This window comes from Macrobrachium nipponense, chromosome 1, assembly GCF_015104395.2.
Source record: "Macrobrachium nipponense isolate FS-2020 chromosome 1, ASM1510439v2, whole genome shotgun sequence".
Classification (NCBI taxonomy): Eukaryota; Metazoa; Arthropoda; class Malacostraca; order Decapoda; family Palaemonidae; genus Macrobrachium; species Macrobrachium nipponense.
In genome coordinates this window covers 111743180-111765876 of record NC_087200.1, presented here as the reverse complement: position 1 = coordinate 111765876, position 22697 = coordinate 111743180, and positions in this window count along the sequence as shown.

The following is a 22697-nucleotide window of genomic DNA, read 5'->3' as shown; positions in this document are numbered from 1 at the left end:
TCGTCCTCTTTAATCATTATTACTTATAAAACGGCAGTTTTAATTTTATTTTCCTAATTTAACTAAAAGAAGATTGACTAAGTTTTTAAGTTACTTGGAAAATTGCAACACGGTAGGAACTTGATATGGAGGAAGATCCCTCAAGCCTGAACAATTGTTAGGTCTTAGGTTCAGCAAAATTTCTGACAGGAATGCTCCTTTTTTTTTCTTTTTTATCTTTACACAAACAAGTTGAGTTCTAATGCACCTGTTCGGGCGATTACTTTTTAACAGTTAAAATTTTTGTGATGAATAGTCTCGGTTTCAGCAAGAATAATTCATATGAAAACTCCCTGAACTGCATTTCCCTGAGAATAAATATCCGTAAAAATGATTAGTGTAGAACTACTATTTTTTCTCCTTTCATCCTGAGACGGTCGAGGAGAAAAATCTGTACAAATTCATTCTGGATTTTGTGGAAACTTAATGCTAATTGTAATCTGTGTGTATTCTGACGGTAATTCACACTGTGAATGATAAACGGTATTAAGAATAATATATAATTGAAACTATACTAAAAAGGTTTATTGTAGCATAATACCCTCATTAATTTTATATTTTGCAGTAGTTATTCATCGCAACAGCATCTTATTCCTATTCATTTCTCCCACAGATGTGAACGTCTTCCAAAGGTAAGTGTGTTATACTTGCTGCATTTTGTGGTGGAATTGTGATTTGCCACAGCTACCATAGGTTACATCATCGTCGAAAAGTGAACAGTATTTTTAGTCAGACATTGTCGAATTGAGTTAATTCATTATCGTATTATGCGATTTATGAACAAGACACTTCATAAGCAAGGCATATATAAATGCGAATAAGGAATGATTTTAAAGTAGTTGAGCTGATCAGAATGTTAGTTATATTGTATTATGTCTCGATTTATTTCAAACCTTATGGTATTTAGGCTTTGGAATATTCTTGTTATATCGTGGCACATCTGGGAGATATTATTTGGCTTATGTGCTCTATACTTTGATTTGTTTTAATTTATTTTTTTTTACAATTTTTGCCATTATGCGTGAATTTTCTATAATTTTTAGATGTGTACATACATACCCGTATGTACAGACGGCCAACGAAGAATGGCGTAGTTTCTTAATTCATTGTTCGTCATGGAAATATTGCCATATGTATTAGGGCTGTGCCTTGTATGATAAGGCGCCCTATGAGGTAATGTAGACTAGCGATAATCTATACGCTAAGTCGGTTGGTATTGCACTTCCATCTTCAATGGAGTGTCTGGGGTTTTGTAGATCACTACGAAGTCGGTATTATCTTTACGACGATGTATTAAACTCATGGTTCGGTGAGGTTCTTGTAGAAAATAAACACAAGGGTATAAAAATAGTATAATTTTCTGAAGTTTTTACATGATGAAGATCAGGGATGATCGTACAAGTCTTCTATGACGATAGCTTGATCGCTTCTGCCAATGATAATGGCTAATCCTATTCCTCTACATGATAAAGCTTAGGTAAAGAGGTACAGGTCTTCTAATGACGATAGCTAACTCTGTTCTGCCCGTCTACCATCTCTGTTACAAGTTATGAAGGAACAGACAGTAGTTCGAACATATGAACATACATACAATGACATAGTTTCATACGAACACACAATCAAATGAGACACGCTACAGATCACGTAGGCCGTTTGAATAATAGGTCGGGGTAGTTGTCTCAAGCAGGGAGCTTGGACTAATGTTTATAAACAATTGAATGACTACAGGTGACGGCATGTTATCTTAGCTTACATACTTATTGTATACGTCATCTTTAGCGTCTCTAGTCTGATCACATTCCTGCAAGCAATCTGGTTGACCTCTTTAGTTTTTAGACTTTTATATATATGGACTAACATTCCATATTTTTATTATGTAAACACTTACATTAGCTCGTCAGCTACCAAAACCAGCTACTGAATATTACTCAAATAACTTGACTTGCATCTGACTTATAGGAGTGTGATACAGACACTATGTGAATATATTTATATAAGTAAATAAAAATTCACGGTGTACATGAATTGATTCAAGTAATAAAATATAAAACAATGATATTGGTAAATAATAGTGATCACGGATATATAATGATACAGTTTTTCACTTCATCTCTTTAAGATACTTATGCTACAGAAAATACTAATGTACTCTGATAATTGCATAGAATGAAGATTAACATGATAAAAATCATATTTTAACTGATAAAAAATATCATATATGAATTGATAAAATTATTAATGTTTATGCTGATTGATTCGTTGATTTCTGATTCATTAATCAATATACTAACTCATATATAACTGCAGATATTGGGAAGATAAAAGGTAACAGATTGATTATAGGCTACCTGATTTGTTTATACATTGGTATATGGATTCATATAATTAGGATGATATATGTGCACTTTAAATAGATTCCTATTGCGTACACGCAAAAATATATTTAGATTCTGTTATTTATGATCATTTATATAAGAGATTCATGATACTTTATATATATAGGATACATGACCGAGGTTATACTACTTCACTTTTAACTAGCTTTCGAACAACTTTTCGTCCATTACACAGTTCCAGACAACCACCTTTAGCCAATTGAAACGGCCTTTTTCAATGGTTAAAACAAGGGGAAAATTTGCCTGGGCGGGTCCAACGTTCTATTTTTGCGCTCATACTTATTCTCTGCATCCTAAGCTACACGATTCCGTTCGCGATGAATAGATCATCCCAGCACGAGTCCTTCGCCAGCAAAGTAGAGTTGAATATCCTTCGGGTCGTAATTGTCGGAAGTATGTCCCTTATTGTAGTCGATTCCGACAGCCGCCGGAGCGTTCCGCATTAAAACGAGATTAACGACGAGATACGGTGTCAGTCGAGATTAACGACGAGATACGGTGTCGGTCGAAGAAGTCCATGAAATTCCTTTCACATTGTAGGCGGTTGTTACTTGACTGTAGTCGTCCGCTGCGACGAACGATTCTTTGAAGTTGCGATGTGAAACTCTCATACTGCAGGATACTGTAACCAGGTTCCATTAATCAGCCTGCAAGTGAAATTATACTTGTCACAAGGGCAAAGTAAACATTCAGACGACATCCAAATACAGGGGAGGGAAGAGAGCCATTTAGACCAGACTTAACCCACATGAATTCGCTGATATTTTGGAATTCAGAAGAGTCCGCTGTACAAACTTTTTTATCCATGGCATTAACAATGAGTGAACCTATCCAGGTCTATGATGACTCGTAAAAATATCCATAATTATAAAAAATAAATAGATATCAATACGAATCTCAAAGAAAATTCGATATTACTGGTAGTAAGTTACTAGACAAAGAAGTGGAAAATGGAGCTATTTGTAAGATTGCCAGGCAGCATAAGAGTCAAAGAGAATATTAATCATGATTCTATGTGCCCTAACAAAAGTTTCATATTCAATTTTCTCGTGCGCATCCTCTGAGGTTAATTTTTTTAAAAACTTTTCTTATTAATAGGTAGGAGATGCAACGAAAAAAACCCACTATGTAACTAATTTCTAAATAAACTTTGGGTTTTTTCAAGAAATGTGACATTTTCCCATGAATGTTTACTTGAATTGTAATAGGCTAATGTTGCAAGTAAATATTTCACATATATATCTTGATACTTCTAAATGTCTATGAGGTTCAGAAAAATTAATTCATTTTGTTGTTATAGAAATTCTATTTGCTTATTTTGTTATTAATTTTAAAATGATTGCAACTCCTTAGCTAAAGTTGCATTGCGCACACCGATAGACATTGTACCATAACGTCTGCTTTGCCCATGAGAAGTTCGGGCTAGGCATTCCTTTCTCCAGTCAATCTGCTTTTGCAAGCAGAGACGACACACAGATGAAACCTGTGTAAGCAGATTATTGAGGTTAAAAGGAACAAATGCTGATACGGCAATGATGACGTCGTCACTTGGCAGGAGATTGCTCTCAGCCAGCTAAGAGTTACGTTACTTGCTGTAAGAGATACGACTTTAGGATAAATTTTTTGTCTTTTAATACTCGACCCACACGAAAAGAATGTCTGAAAAAAAAACAGTACAAAAATTGAACAATATATTAGTTTCATGTTGGCATTATGTTAAATAAATATTCCTTATTCAAACTATATGAAAAAGGTTTCCATACAAATTCTATATATATTATTAGCCCTGTATAAGATTCATATAGGATTATTCCATAGATAACATTTTCACTTCTAGACTTCCTGACTTTAAAATCTTTTATTTTATTTTATTTATTTTATTTATTATTAGTTTATTTATTTATATATTTATTTAATTTTTTTTTTTTTTTCATTGACTACGAATATAAATCACCGGGACAGACAATATGTCAGTAGGTTTTTGGATATGTGTTTGAACTTTTAGCTTATTTGTCATTACTAAAGCGTTAAGTTAGAGTTCGAATCTTTACGCATATATATTTAGATATTTAATTAACCTTGGGTTACGTTTTGCTTATTGATTTTATCGTGATTCCTTTTTTTTTTATTTATAATTTGTAACCCTTCCGACTTCTTACGGAGTGTATTATATTACTCCACTTGTATCCATATTTATTTTATTTTTTTATATTTATTTATTTATATATTTTTTATATATATCTTTGATAAATTAATGGTTGGCTTGAATATGTGGAAAAGTGTTCTAGCGGCGTACCGTATAAGGCTACTTGCGGCATCAATTCTATAGATACATGATATAAATGATAAAGGTATTTAAAACCGCGAGAACCGCTATAATCCGGTCGGATCCAATATCACGAGTTGTAACTCGTAAGACATTGACACTTCCTATTTAATTATCCGTTATTCTACCAAACCGATTGACTCTGGGTGATCAAATATATTATTGATTTTCTTAATGGAAAGGAATTCACACAACGTGTTAAGGAGATTATTATTGATTTACACCACCCGAGTCACAGATTATTATGTGTTGAATTCCATATTTACTGATTTTAGCACTCAATAAATATTCCTAACGCACTCAATTGCGGTGTTTTTTGTTTTTTAGTGCTATTAATTCTATATAACGTGTCAAGGAACTATTAACACTAAGAAGTGTTTATTCCCTCCGTCAGACTCGTAATTCTGTTAATAATTCTACGTATATTCTTTCAAGGATTGATTTGGCACAGGATAGGCCCCTAAACTGACAGGTGTCTTAGTGTATCCCTTGTTTTCATGACACATGTTACAATTAGTTATGTGCTTTTTATATCTGTAAGCATTGTAGGCCAGTAAATAGTGATTTGGCTTTCTGTGACATACTATGGAACCTGGATGACGGAATGCAACCAGTTTATGACGATTGGTATGAAAGAGATTATTACTAATACCTGGTCGTTAGTCATCTGCTGTGTTCTTCGGGTTTACCTCGTCACAGACCTACATATAATATTACATTTGATTACATTATTCTGATACACATACTTTCTATATTTTTGCTTTAGGGTTTCTGCTCGAAAGTGTTTATTGTTTTTTTGCTTAGCCACTGACCCTGTTTCCGTTTCGAAGTGTTTATTGTTTGGTGTTATGTCTGTTGACTCTTGCTTTGTTCAGTTTGTAACAGTTCTGCGCTCCAACCCAGATATTCAATGATCGCGATCTCTTGGGTTAAGGAATTTTCTTGTTTAGATACGGTTTTAACAATAGGTACGGATGTTTCTATATCTTTTAGTCCAATTAATGGTTCTTTGCTGTATGGTGCGGGATTGCGGGATAATGCGTCAGCTATGATAATTGCTTTCCCAGGTAGATATCTTAACTTGGCTCCAAAGACCTGAATGATCATTTGTCACCGAGTTCCTTTTGGACTGTGATTAAAGCCTTTGAAAAAACTCGGTAAAGGACTCATGTTCAGTAAAGACTTTATCAGGATAGCCATAGATTATGAACTTAAAATGTACTAGTGTTAAAGATACCTAGCCCTTCCTTGCCAATATTACTGCATATTTACTTTCAGAGGGCTTTAGTTTACGTGAATAAAAAAGCTATAGGGAAGAACTGTTTATCATATTACTGAAGTAATACCCTCTTACCCCTTGGTCTGAGGCGTCTGTTGCAATAAAAAAATTCTTTATTTAAATCAGGGATTTTTAAGTTAGGTGAGCTGCATTTTCCGCTTTTAAGATATCGAACGCCTGTTGATGCTTTTCAGACCATAATAAATCTACGCTCTTCTTCGTAAGATCTGTTAAAGGAGCTGTCATGATTGAAGAGTTACATATTTACATACGATTGTAATACCCACTACAGCGCAAAAGTGCTGTATCCCCCTTTTACGTTAATAAGTACCGGAAAGTTATGAATAGCCGACACCTTACCTTGGACTACTTTAAGACCTTGACGAGACACATAAAACCTAGATAAACATGTTCGGTTTTTTAAAACTCACATTTAGATATTTTACTCTGAGATTGTTTGTCTTTGTCTCTGTAGCACTAGCTCTACTTTATGTGAATGTACTTCTAAGGTATTAGAAAAGATTACAAGATCATCCATATAGGCATGTAGGTTATCCCCTAAAAGTCTCCAAACACTATATTGTAATTGGGACGCAACGTAAGCCGGAGGCATACGTAAAAATTGATAATGTCCCCTGAGTGTGCTGAAAACGGTGTATGAGGTAACATCCTTCACTTAGGTAATGGGTATCTGGTAAAAGCATTTAAGTAAGTCCAAGTTGGTGAAAAAAAAAAAAAAAATTTATTCTAACCTAACAGAGATAAGATGTCGTCGGTACATCGCACTGGAAACTATCGGAAGTCGTTTCCTTGTTTAAGCGACAGTAATCTGCGCAGATACGCCAAGTCCGATCTTTTATGGCATGACGTTTGAGGGAAAAATTATATGGGCTATTTGATTTCCTAATGACTCCTATTACTAACATTTTTCAACTTCGTCATTTATCTCTATTTTAAAATTTCATTGAGAATCTATACGAAGGTACGTAAATAGCTTTGTTTGTCCTTAGACCGTGTTTTGTGTTAAATTACATCCGTTTTTCTCCCAGAGATCACTCGCTAGTGGAGAAACTTCCTGGTATTCAGGTAGAAGATAAAAAAAATTTCTGCTGAATCACCTCTGCTTGAATGACTTTACGGATATTACTTTAGATAGATTATCAGAGAGATTCATCCACGACTGGTTGGGCGTGATTAAAAATTAGCAACAATAAAAAATGCGATATTTATAACTTCCGTATCCACGATATGTATACTTTTAGAGCTTTGTTCGCGGAAATCGTTATATTTCAGAGTGTCGGGAAGGATTAAAATTTCATTTCCCAGCAAAGTCTTTTTACACGCACTAAGACATTCGAGGGTGCATTGCTTCTCGAGATTTTGCGTGCAAATTGCGACTGTGGTTGTGGGAGAATTCTGTTGGGTCATTTGAACAATGTTACGATTTATGAGACAAATGTATAGTTCCTTTATATAAGTTATTATTTGATTAACTGTCTCATTTTTGTTCAAACGGATTTTACTATGTTTGAAGGTTTATAGGATTTTCCTTTGATAAACACGCCTTATTTTGCAGGATGTAAGATAATATTTTGTATACCCCTAGATGGATCTTACAATTACACTACATACAGATCAATGTTTTTTATAACTATAGAGGTATCTGTAAGCGCTCGCTTATCCGGACTTCTCATTAGGGAAGTTCGAACAACAGACGGTGAGTCCGTAAATACAAGTAATTACGTGTATTAAAGAAATAAAACAAGATATTCTAATTTTTACGGCGCGTACAGTTGGGCTTAATCCACCAGTATTTATTATAACTTAATGTATTAAAATTAAAACGAAAACCTGCTCTGATTACTTATACTGGTCGTGTGTTTCATATAGGAAAAAATTCCTTTTTTTAATTCAAAAAGGAATATTGGTATGGAAAGTCCAAGCATCCACTTTTTCCCCACTCTGCTAGAGTCGCTTATTGTGTGGAATTTGCTTTGCTTTGAACACTTCGGCAGTTTTTTTGACTGACCTTGACCGCTTGACTAGGTGACACAGTCACCGAGTTTGCTTGTTTTGATTCTGAACGGGCTACTTTTTCTATTTTCTTTTTTGTAATAATTAGGATCCTTCTCTTTATTACCATCGGCAACATATTGTGTGTTTTTAGCATTACGTTGCTGGTTACGTATAAAGCAATGAATGACTAACTATTAGGAACTGAGCGATTACTAATAAGACAAGTTATCTCTACTGTATTCAATATTAACTGTTTGTACTTCATTCTTTGCTAAAATTTGAAATAGTGAGGGATCCTGGTCAGCGCATTTAGCCTGATGAAAGTTTTTTACAGACATGTTATTCCTTGCAATCCAGCCATATTTTAAAAGTTAAGTTGAGTCATTGAGGTTCGATATTTTATATAACTCAAAAAACTCAAGGCTAAAACTGCGATCGGGACTTTGCAAAGGAGCATTTATTGTCATGACCCGAAATAGTGTTACCTCTAATTTATATAGATTGTACGGGTGTTCCACTTGTTTTTTTTGTGTGTTTTCTAATCATACGGTGCTTAACGACCCTATCCTGCATCTGTATAAATACAGACGTCCACTGCGTAAACGCATATTCACTGTTTAATATGATTTGTTACGTAAGGGATTAATAATCACCCAAATGATAAAATTAACATAGTATATGATTATGATATTTCAGTAGAACTTCTGGAAACAGACACTCAAAGATAAAAACTCGCAGTAGCGAAATCTCAATGATATAGATAATTTCTGTAAAAAGTAAGATTAAGAATGTCTCGTAACTTCAGCCACAGGAATACGAAATTCTACCTGTAAAGGAAACACTCAAAAGTTACTCCAAATGAATAAAAAATTGTACTTAGCTTGCTTTTGTGGGAAGTCACGGTGTTCCGATAACGACACACGGCCTTGGTCCTCCTTCTCAATTTAGTGGACGACCTGGTTTGGCTTCAGTTTCCCCCGTGCGCGTTGTTTCGATGATTCGAGCCCTTGAAAATCCGAATGCTGCAGACGCGTTTCGGTTTGTTTCTTGCAGTGCCGGAAACGCTCACTAACGATGTTTTCTTGAATGATTCTAATGAGAGACGAAGCTTCCGTTGCCGTAGGAAAAGGACACGTCGGTTTTGTTTCTTGAAGTTATTCACTAACGATGATACTAAGTTGCTTGACGAATCTTGTTGTTTTCTGAAGTCGCTCACTAATGATGATACTAGGTTGCTTGAAGAATCTGCTGCTTTCGTCGTCGTTGACTTCATGATTTATTATTCTGTTTTTTCTTCGTAGGACGTTGTAGAGTTCTTCTGGTCCGCTGGCCACCAATATTAGGGCTGTGCCTTGTATGATAAGGCGCCCTATGAGGTAATGTTAGACTAGCGATAATCTATACGCTAAGTCGGTTGGTATTGCACTTCCATCTTCAATGGAGTGTCTGGGGTTTTGTAGATCACTTACGAAGTCGGTATTATCTTTACGACGATGTATTAAACTCATGGTTCGGTGAGGTTTTCTTGTTAGAAAACACCAAGGTATAAAAAATAGTATAATTTTCTGAAGTTTACATGATGAAGATCAGGGATGATCGTACAAGTCTTCTATGACGATAGCTTGATCGCTTCTGCCAATGATAATGGCTAATCCTATTCCTCTACATGATAAAGCTTAGGTAAAGAGGTACAGGTCTTCTAATGACGATAGCTAACTCTGTTCTGCCCGTCTAACCATCTCTGTTACAAGTTATGAAGGAACAGACAGTAGTTTCGAACATATGAAACATACATACAATGACATAGTTTCATACGAACACACAATCAAATGAGACACGCTACAGATCACGTAGGCCGTTTGAATAATAGGTCGGGGTAGTTGTCTCAAGCAGGGAGCTTGGACTAATGTTTTATAAACAATTGAATGACTACAGTGACGGCATGTTATCTTAGCTTACATACTTATTGTATACGTCATCTTTAGCGTCTCTAGTCTGATCACATTCCTGCAAGCAATCTGGTTGACCTCTTTAGTTTTAGACTTTTATATATATGGACTAACATTCCATATTTTTATTATGTAAACACTTACATATGCAGGTGCTAGATTATTTACTTAACATAAATAAAATTTCCTTTCAAAGGTGATATACTTGAAATAAATTACATTAGAATTGAGTAGACTTATTCAACGTGTTAAAGATAATTATTTTGCTAAGTAAAGAAAATATATACCGATGGGTCCCGATTTCTAATTTTATTCTCGACTCTAGCTTCGTGACAGCATACCGAAGGATTTTGAAGTTGGCTTTGCTGCCGCTTGAGTCCTGACTCAACGTATCGTACTGCACGGGGGTGTTGTCATTTCGTCTCCTTCAGCCGATAAATAATACATCAAGGCGTTAACATTCCTTGAAAACGATGTTTATTTAAACTAATTTTGTCCTTTGATCAATAAATCATTTGCATGACACATTTAGTGGGCCTAAATTGGACTTCTGATTTTCCCACATGATTACCTTAGGGCTATTTTCAGCAGCATACTCTATCGGATACGAAATACTAATGAATATTGAATCGACAATATATATATATATATATATATATATATTATATATATATATATATATATATATATATATATATATAGTCATATCACATTACCGTGATTCATATACATACATCGAGCTACAATGTCCTTTAATAGCTAATTCGCTCTACCTCGGAATTAATATATTTTCATATATGCTTAACTGAAGGGGAATTTTTTCTCGATAATAGAATTACCTGTACCTGGGCGCGAACGCTGGAGACATTCAAATCCAGGTAGGGTGGCAGAGCTTCACTGACGTTCCTGGATTTGAATGTCTCCTGCGTTCGCGCCCAGGTAAAGGTAAATCTATTATCGAGAAAAAATTCCCCTCGTTAAGCATATATGAAAATTAATAATATAAATTCCGAGGTAGAGCGAATTAGATATTAAAGGACATTGTAGCTCCATATATATTAATCTGCTTTATTTGATTATTCCCGTTATTTTTTTTATGAGCCATGTTCGCCTTTCTTCTTATCCTTTTCATAATTGCTTAACATAATTAACTCAGACCTTATTCAGTCTTATTTTTTATCGAATTCCTTGCATATCATCTGTTTCATTTGGACACGTTGGAAAGCTGTGGGAGTCAAAACTGACGAATACATTAATAAAGGCTTACTTTCATTAAAGCTTTCATAGGTTGCTCAAAATAGAAATTAATTCAAATTAGTTTCACATGTATACCCTAGACCTACTAACATAAGCATATTATAAGTAGCTGAAAGGATAAAGAAACATGAAAGGTGACGTTCTCGTTTAAAGTCCTGTTTTACATATGTTTTTTTTTTTTCCAAGTAAAACCTACTGCTTTAATCAAGGGTTGCTCTTTGACGGCTACAGGGTGTAACACGAGTGAATGCACATATTTTGGGGAATGAAAGATATAGTTTCTTTGAACAAAAAATATTTTATAAACCTGAGATGGAGAAGAGAGCGGAGGTGGGCTATGGCTGGTGGAAGGATTAGGCTTATGTTAATAAAGTATCTCCCAATAAAATATATTCTTTAGGTTTTGATGAAAAAAAATGCATGCATCATTGAAACTGTTTCCCTCCCTATCCGTGGTATTCACTGGCCACCGATAAAAAACAAAACAAAAAGAGTAAGCCTAACAATCTCTTATCCATCAAAGATAAGTTTGCTTATTCATTTGACAACTATCAAAGATTTCAAGTGTAGATTTAAAAACCTCTTCCTTTCCATCTAAAGTATTCATCAGACACCAGTCATAAGCGTAGAGCTAGTCATGATTCCGGTTGTTCAGCAATGTCGTGACGAGGCACTAGAATTCAAAATTCACAAATGAATGTTGCTCTCTTGTGGTGCTTCGAGGTGTTCCACCTCTACGCCCATGTTCTAAATTTTGCCGTTCTTTAAACAATTTGATTTTTCTATGTATGATTCTCTCCGGTATATTAAGGTGTCTTGATATCTCTCCAACAGGAACTTGCACCGAATGCAGTGCAATAATTGTCTCGCTCATCGAGGGATGTTTCTTAGACCGATAAATGACACATTGACATTAGATTCCCGTGCACATAACATCAAAAGCAATAGAGTGAGGTCGCCTGGTTCACACTGTGAGAATATGGTTTTTTTTTTTTCTTTTTGCTTTTAAATTTGATAGCATTTGTGAGATTCCAATGTTTTCTGTAAAATTTAACAAATGGAAAAGTTCAACTACCTTCAACTTAATATTGAAATGATAATTTAAGGACTATGTTTATGCGATACTACTAGTGATAGGTGTCTCCTATCTATTTGGTAATGTATATCTATGGTTGTGATATGACGTTTTTATCACTTCGTCTCGTTCACGTCAATTTTGCTATATGGAAAATAGTTTTACACAATAACATAACATAATGTTCTAAAAAGAAAATTTTTTTTATCAGTGACTGTTTTTTAACGTCATTACATATGATTTCTTCCATCTTTGAAAAGAAAAATAGATAAATAAGGCATGAATCGTGCGTCAGGCAGGTGAATGAAAAATTATGAAACTGCCAAGAGTTTTTTTGGCCGACACTACATATATTATTTACACACACAGCAAAAAGGATAGACGGTATTTAATGGAGTCTATGTAGCGCTCTTTTCGAATTACTTCGTTGGCATAGGCTGACCTTAGCTTGATGGGAACTCCTTAATTTATCTGCATTATATATATATATTATATATATATATATATATATATATATATATATATATATATATATATATATATATATATATATATATGAGTGTATGTGTGTGCGTTTTTTCTTTTAGATGATAGTAATGCTAATGAGGTTATTTTGATAGAGCAGATCGTCTAAAATACTGTTATTGAGCATGAGATGTATTTTGTTACCATTTTATAGGTTAAAATTGTCGATTTTTCTAACATTTTTCGGTGTCGATGACCTTTGTTGTTTTTTTTTTTTTTTTTTTTTTGTGACACCAAATAATGATTGTCATTCAGAATGAGAAACCATTTGAGCTTTCATATGAATACAGATACTGACCGATGTGAATATTGATGCCACTTGTTCTTACCTCGGTTAAAGAATGAGTTTTTTACCTTTACATTTCACTTTGCATAACTTTCCTAAGAAAAGTTAAACATTTCGAAGTATCATCGACAATGTTTCCGGAAAATGTCTGAATATGCAGCAGCAAGTAGAAATGGTGCCTTGTTAAACTAATTTTTAATGTGTATTCTGAAAACATTGATTAAACCTAGCCTTACCATGAGTCGACGGGAACTTCTTCCCGTACTTCGAAAGTGTATTTAATGTTTTTTTTTTTTTTTTAGTAGAATTAAGTTGACAGTAATAGTTTTGAAAGGATTGGGACTAAAGGTTGTTCATTTTGTGCTCTGAATTTAATTCGCTACAATTTTTGAAAGATGCTACCTCTCAGTAACTTCCTTGTTGCGACTGTCAGTTAGAACTTGCTTTGGAGGGCATATCATGAATCCCGAAGCAGATAAATGCCCGAGATCGGAATGTACTAAAATGGTCAGACAATCAGTCAGCCAACGCATAGTGGATTAAAGCCTTAGAAAACTCATTAAGCCCTTAAGTAGTTTATCTCGGGCTTCTCCCATCCCTTCAGTAGAGGTGTAGCCTCATTACTCGTTAAAGATGTATCGTGTCCTCCTTGCCTTTGGAGTTTGCTTGATCAAGAAGGTAATGTTTCATTAATTTCTGGGAATTTTCTCCCTGCTTCATATTTCTGATCTTTAGATGAGACGTTCCTTCTTAAGGTTCACTTGCACCTTCTGTAACCTAACAGGAATAGTTATTGCAGAAGAATTTATCACTCAGGTGTTGACTTGAAGATAATTTTTGTTCAGTTTTATTTGACCATAAACGTTTTCAAGCTGATGAAAGTTCCAGATGGGAGGATTTCGTGTCCAAGCATTTAATGACGAGGAAGTTTTGAATTTCATTAAATGACGGACGAAGTTTAAATTTAATTTAATGACGGAAGAAGTTTTGAATTTCAAAGCTGCCTCATGTCAATAAATTTCATATGTTTTTAGTGGCAAGAAAAAGCTGGATGAAACGTATGAGAGATAAATTGATTGAAATGGGGTCTTCTTTATTATTAAAATTTGCTTGCTGTTGTGAGAATAGCTGATAATGAAAGGTCTTACATATTTTCTGAGTTTGGGGATTGTTCGTCCGTATCCATACATGGGATTAATATTTCGGTTAAAACTGCCTTAGGGGAATAGTGCCGTCAGTGCGCCTTACGTGGCGCACTGTGGGCATTGCTAAAGGTTTTTTTTTTGCAGCACCTCATCGACCCCCAGCTGTAACCCCTTTCATTCCTTGTGCAGTAACCTCCGTTTCAAATTTCTCTTTCTTCCATCTGACTTTCCACCCTCTCTAACAATTGTTTCATGGTGCAACTGCGACGTTTTCCTCCTGTTACACTTTTCAAGTCTTCTTACTGTCAGTTTCCGTTTCAGCGCTGATTGACCTCGTAGGTCCCAGCGCTTAACCTTTGGCCTAAAGTTTGTATTCCGATATGCTGGTAACAGAGATGATGAGGGCACTACTTACTCAGTGCAAAACTTGCTGCTCGGAAAGATGTTGGCAAAAACTGAATGATCTGCCATGTTTTCTGAACTACACTGATGATATTGCTATTGGTCCTTTTTCAAGCTCTTTTGCATTTCTATATAGCGTAGCCTGATCGCCTTGGGTGAGAAATGTTACACATTTTCTTATATTGAAGCCGGGTATTTTCTGTTTACCCGTGATGTCTTTTGTTACTTTAATTTTGTTAAAGTAACAAAGTACTTAGGTTTTTCAATAATAATAAAGTGTATTGGGCGTTTTCACCCGAATAACTGTAGGAACAATGCTATCGTATTATAAGAATTAAAGAACCATGTTGTAGTTTGCATAAACTACAACATGGCATCTATTCATGACCTTAGCATCACCCATGGTGTTTCTTACTTGGGCCGTGGTTACATTGCATATTTTGTTTCGCTTCCAGCTCGTAACTTCCGTAGCTGGCATCCTTTCCTGACCTCTTAAAAACTATTTTGAATTCTGTTGTAGGAATGATGTTTTTTTCCAGTATACTTTTTAGACAACTTGCATTCCTCTCTCTTTATTCAGTGCTTATGTCAACGGAAGCACAATGTTGCTCTTCCAATCGATCTTTGAGTAGTTTTTCCAATGAAGCGGGAATGCTGTATACTTCATCATCATACAGCCTTCACCTCTAGAGAAAATGGGCAACATTTTTCCCACCACGTTCGTCTGAAAACCGCGTAATTTGAAGGTAAATCCATTATGTGCGCCATATTTCCACAGTATCAGCTGATATTTGTACCCTCACGGAAAGCTAATTAGCACCAGCAGTGGCACTGACAAGTAACGAAACACTTACATTCCATCATCTTTTCCAGTATATTTAGCTACAGGTTTCTCCGATATCTGCTCCTTCCTCCCAAGGCTTAGGGAATATGCTCGTTTTTTGCACAACTTAGTTATTCTGAAGGCAATCCACTCCCCAGACCAACTCAAAACCAAGCCAAATTTTTATGTAAACTGGTTATTTTACCAAAGCTTAGTGTTATATCTGAATATTGCAAAAGTTCAACCCTCTTTGCACAGCATATTTGCGACAAAATGAAGAACACATTTTTTAGCCCAAATTTCTTAGTCATTTTCTTCATAAAGAAATTAATATGAAGAGTAAACGCACTATTTATCATTAAGCAAGAATGAAACCTCACTGGCATTGACTTCTTCGTGTTTGGGCAATTTTCAGAATCATACACTAAACTTTGCGTGATCAAATTAAACGCGTTGTATTTATTTACATTCCATAAGATCTATCATGTAAATGTTGCCGGTTTACCGACGATTGCGTTATTCTCAGCTTTGTCCTTTGTTTTCCCAAGTCGCTTAAGTTTCGACAGTGTTCTCGTGCTATTGACGATTCTCTTATCACACTTGTTAAGTAACACAAGAGACAAACCGTACTCTTTTCTATTCAGACGTTAGTCTTTTAATTATTATCCCATCTAGACTGGTATCATAAACCACCAAGTATCATAAACCACCAACAGAACACAACAACAGCACCCAACCCACTAGCTTAATGTAGCTCATAAGAAATGCCTATGTCTATGTAAGAATTGAATTCTAGAGCGATTCGTCCTAGTAATGAAATCATAGTAGAGTCACCTGTCAGATGTTAAGTACTCGACATCCAAGGAACTTGAGCCGACGATCGTTATATTTTTTACAGGCTTTAATATATCGGGCCGTTAAGGATGGATGGATGGATGAATGGCTGAATTGGAGAATGAGGATGGTCGTTAGGGGGTATTCGGGAGGGGCAGAAGCAAGGAAGGCGAACAGGATGATGATGTTGATAGCTGTACTAGTGAAGAGGATGTGGGACAGACAGGTATACGTCCTCCTCAGCTCCTTCACTCCCCAGTGGTGGATGGATTGTGTGTGTAAACTGTGTGGGTGAGAATTAATTGTTGATGTGTGTGGGTAGTAGTTACTCTGTCTAGGAGGAGTTGCTCAATGCAATTTATATGTATATATATATATATATATATATATATATATATATATATATATATATATATATATATATATATATATATATATATATATATATATATATATATTAGCAATGTGATGAGGACACGGGAAGACGTGTGTAGCACTATTTCACAGGGACTGTATTGTGCGGTGTCAGAAGTAGGGGTAACACACACACACACACACACACACACTGCTTCTGACACTGTACAATACAGAGCCCTTGTGAAATAGTGCTTCACATGTCTTCCCGTGCTTTGACCACATTATATATATAGACACACACACCACACACACACACACACACACACACACACACACACACACACACACACGACACACACACACACACACACATATATATATATATATATATATATATATATATATATATATATATATATATATATATATACATGGAAATGATTCAACTTAAAACGCGTTATTTCCACAGAATTTCTGAGGAGAGGTGTAGGCGTGATGAATTAGATTCTCTCTCTCTCTCTCTCTCTCTCTCTCTCTCTCTCCAAATCTCTCTCTCTCTCTCTCTCTGCAGGCTAAAAGAGTAATGCATCGTTGTATAAATGTCATCGAAGAGAAGGCGTTGTATTCAATCCATCTTTGATTACCTGTCACAGTCGATGATGAACTGCTAATTTCAGGCAACCATTGTTGCGTATACCGCCCGTGATGCGGAAATGATTTTTTTTGTTTAACTACTTTTTCTTAACTTGCAATCCATCAGTTATGAAGACTGGACACTGGGGTGATGATTAGCATTCCTATAGATCTCTCCTATAACTAGACTAGTCTAGTTAAGGTTCATGTTGAAATTTATGGAACCTTGGCGGAGGTGATATATACACACATACACTATAGTATATATATATATATATATATATAAATATATATATATATAAATATATATATATAATATAATATCTATATTATATATATATCTATATTATATATATATATATAGATATATATATATATATCATATATATATATATATATATATATATATATATATATATACTATATATATATATATATATAGAATATATATATAAATATATATATATATATATATTATATATATATATATATATATATATTATATATATATATATATATATATATATATATTATATATATATATATATATTATTATTATAGATATTATATATATTATATATAGATAGATATTATATATTATATATATATATATATATATATATATATATATATAATATATATATATTTAAACGACCAATTTATATATGTATTGACATACACTCAAATAGCATATAATACACACATCACGTATATAATATCATATATATATATATATATATATATATATATATATATATATATATATATGATATGCATATGCATGCGTGTTTCGAATACTAATATGATGTGAAATAAAGTGTACAAAATTGATGTGTGAAGATTTATGTAGTATGACTTGGGATAGGGAAGAGAAACTACAGAAACAAGTAAAGAAAGAAATGTGGAAAGTTTGCGTGAATAGAAAAAGTAAATGGTAGCTAGAGGGTGGTTATGAGGATAAAGTGAAACCAGTATGATATAGCAATGAATGCTGATAATGATGCTGAAGAGTGGTTGCTTTGTATATAAATTTGTGAGTAAATACAGTAAATTATGGTAGGATGATAGCAGAGGTCAGCTGTAGAATATGTGAAGCAAGAAGGTATTTGGGTGGGTGAAAAAATTTTGTAAGAGACATATCCAATGGAAGCCAATATTTGACTTTGTGATGGGAAACGGATGAAACGCTCATTTGCCGAAGTAAATGGAGAATTTGAATGGGAATCAAGGAAAATAGGTTGAGCCTGTTATGATTCAACTTTTTGAGTCCGGTGTGTGACGCAGGAAGAATGGAAATGATAGGGAAATGAGTAAGTAAGTGGCTTAGTAATGGTTAAAAGACCATTGTAGGGAAAGGATGAATCAGTGTGATATAAGAATAGAGGATAATAGGTTTTGTGAAAAGAGAGTAAGGCGAGAAGGAAGAAAGGGAGACTTAGAAAAGGCTGATAGGTTGAGTGAAAGATGCACTGGAAAGAAGTAACGTTTATCTCTAGAAGGCACAAAACTGTTTTTGAGATAATTAAATGGCACAGTACACAGACGGGTTCGCTGCATTGCTGATGATCCCTGAGTGGGTGTATGAAGTAGTTAATGTGAAGTTTTCTGCAAATCGGTTCATCCTTGCAGTTAAGAGCAAGGATGTAGCAGGACTATTATGCTAAATTTATATCAAGAGATCAATCCGTCAGTAACTTAACAAAACTGTGAGAGTATGCTTGCTGCTGACATCTCCTCCAGACTAAACTATTGAAAGAAAATTGACATGCAAAATCACATAGTAGAAACATAAACATTATTAGCCGCTACCAATTAAATTGGATGTTAAAGTTAAGAGAAAATGTGTAAATGACAGTTAGGTCGTTGAAAGGTAAATGGTTGGATCCTTCTAAATGTACTAGACATCATATTCCTGAGTCTACGTGCCACAGAATTGGCTCCAGATCTTAGACGACCAGGATGATGTCTCGGTAACAGAATAGAAGTGTGTCAGTGTCACACTTGGTCGCAAACACTGACACCTGTGAGGAGACGGGAGCAAGCGGCAGTACATATTGTGACAGAGATATCAGACGAATTCTTCGTTAGCTGTTTTGCATAAATAAAAGGGTATTCTGTCCTAGTTTTTATGTGTGGTTTACGACTGCACTTCACTTTATACTTAACTTACCAACCTCTTCTATTCTCCTGTAATCTAAATAACTTCCAGACTTCTGCCACTTTCTCCTCATAACATTGACTGCAGCCAAGACAAAATATGCAATACGCACCAGTATTTTTTTTTCCCGCTGTTTTGAACTTCTGAGTGTGAATTTAGTCTTGATAGATATTTTCATTTAGAATGGTTATGGGAATGTTGTTTCCACTTTATTTTATTCATGTTTGATTAAACATTGACATGGCGTTGCATAACAAACAAGATGTCGGTTCACCTGCGTAAATATATTGTCATTTTGATGCAGCTTGAGTATGCTTGAGTAATGGGTTAAAATGCCACTTACATGACGTGAAGTCAACAAAATATGTATGCATAGATTGAAATTTATTCTAGGGTACCCAAGAATTTCAGAGTTCATATTCATGAACATTCGTACCCTCTTTGAACCCCCAATAAAAAACAATTAGAAAAAAGAACGAATAAACACCTAACTCGTAAGGCCCTCTGAGAAATAATTTGATTAAAGGGCTTCCATTTTAGGCTTCATGTTTTTCAATTAGCGGTGACTTTTGACACTTGGAAGACGTTGTCATGTTAAAAACGCACCCAAGGCAACAATCTTCATTAGACATTAATGGCGGTTCACAATTACCCGGGATTATTCCATAAACCTGGCGTGATGACCCCCCTCAAAAAAAGGTAATATAATCATCATTATGCAGATATCCCGCCTCGAACGGTTTTTATTTAGGATTTTGCGAGGCCCAAGTTTTTTTTCTCTTCCGCCATGTTTACGTTTCTTAAAGGTGTTGTAATTTTTGATTTCACCGATTTGAGTTGTAAATTTTATTTTATTTAAAAATTAATGGTTTTCACACATATAAGTAAAAAAACGTTTAAAAAAAAGTTATCCTTGCATTAAGTTTTGAAAGATTGGGACGCGGAAAGTTTTGTAAAAGTACCCTAGGTGACCTGTGTCAATATACATCAAAATGATTTTAAGATGTCCTATATGTTGCTGCTCAGTTGTTTAAGATTTAGGAATGAATCACAGTGACATTAGACGAATAGAAAATAGCATTGCAGTTTCATATAAAGAAATATATGCATTGTTCATTGCCCTTTGTATTTAGTAGATGTGAAGGATGTTGATGAGCCCTATTTTGGCAATGACGAAAAAGGAAGAGGTTTTACGGTTAACCGTATTTAAGTTCTGGCGGTTAACAATCACGGGCCTTGATGTCCTCATGCACCACGGGTACCTGTAACCTACCCGGTTGCAGTTAAATATGGTTAGAACATTGAAACCCATGATGGCTATAACCATTTTGCTTCACTATATTATGTATTCCCTTTTGAAGGCCAATACCAACTTTTTTTTTTATTGAACAATGTAGTACAAGACATATTTTACAGTTATTGTTTAAATCATAATAGTGTGACAACTTGTAAAAGAGGGAGGTTGGTAATAAGAAGCTTTACTGTGCATTTATAAGCTCTACTGTCCATTTATAGACCAGTGTCAGACTAATGGGTTAGGTTGATTGAATTGATGTATAAAAGACAAAAACAGTAGTTATGACATGTGGCAAAACATATATGTTTGAAGATAGAATAAGTTTACATCTTGGATCGCCTTTTAGCCCATTTCAGTTTATATTGATCTGGTATGTATTGAATAAAGGTTTAAGAATGAAAATCAGATGATCTAGAGATTGCAGGAGACACTGAAAAATAGCAAAGAATGGTAAGAGTGGCAGGAATCTCTTGAATGCGGTTGGTGTGAAGGTGAATGGTGGTTAGAAATGAAGTTATGGTGTCCAATAAATAGGATGAGGATAGGTTATTTATACAAGATAAAAGAGGCCTAGAGGCAAAGCAGACTTTTAATCACTTGGTATCTAATTTATGTCAAGGGGGGAAGGTGTGATACTGAATTTGACAGTAGGATAAAGACAGTTTGTAGGAAATTTGGGTGGAAGTGGCAGGGGAAGCGTGTGACAAAAGAGCTCCAAAATTTATACTGTACTCAAGAAGAGAAAGGCAGAACGGAAATTGGGACAAATAGAAATGAAATTTTGGTGGATTTTGGGACGTCACTGCACGAGAGGTTGGAAAGTGAAGAAATTTGGTGAAGTGCTGGTGAGGTCAAGATGACTGATATTACGAGAGCTGCTATGGTTTGAGCATGTGGTAAGGATGAGTGGGGGAGGAAGGAATGAAGATGGCTTGGGTAGTATCTGGTAGGGGAGGAAGGTCAACGGGAGGCAAAGAATTAGTTGCCTGTTAAAGTGAAGGAGGATGTGGATAAGGGTTTAGCGTGGGAGTTGCTTTCACTAGAAATAGTGGGAGAAAGGCATCAAGGCAACCAACCCATAGCTTAGGGATAGCGATGGGGAAGAAGTAGATACTATAGTGATTGTTTCGTTGCTTCCAATAAGGAGTGAACTTACTAGGCCTTGAAGTGTTATATTACTGAAGCGTTATGGAATTAATTATCGGTTATGTATGGGATAAGAGATGCAATTTAGTTATGGGGCTAATTCGCTAGTAGCGATTCTAGTTACGGAAAGAAAAAGATATTTGAGGATAGGTTGGCTGCTTGAAATAAAGATTGCTATTTTCTTCGCCTTGAAACTTTTCCTATTCGTGAGAAACCTGTCATAATACTAAAAAGATTCTCATGTGGCTTTAAAGGTTAGGAAACCCGAGTAACACTGCTCTCTCCTCTCTCTCTCTCCTCTCTCTCTCTCAGTTTTCGTGAATTGTTTTACTTTTTATTTTACCCCCTTTCAAAACGTCGCATAGTCTCATTTAAGGGCTATTCATTTTCTAAAAGACATGTATATATTCTATTAGGAATTACAAAAACTCACCCTTATTGAAGACTAAAGTTCGTAAGACGCGGTAAGCCACAGATACTCGTCAGGGCCATTAATATTCTGTAGTTAAAAACCATAGTATCTGCCATCAGCTACGTCTAAAGGCACTATCCATTGCATAAATTTCAAGAACCTTAATTAAGCTGTTCAGGTAAACACCTACAATACCAGAATACAAATAGGCGCACTTTTCTTTCAAGTTTGTTCGTCTATTTTAATCGACCACCCCCCCCCCCCCCTCAAATAAATCGTCTGTCCAATGCGAACTTTTTTTCTTTTAGGAACGGGTTTTATTTATGTCTAGAGTGGTTAAAA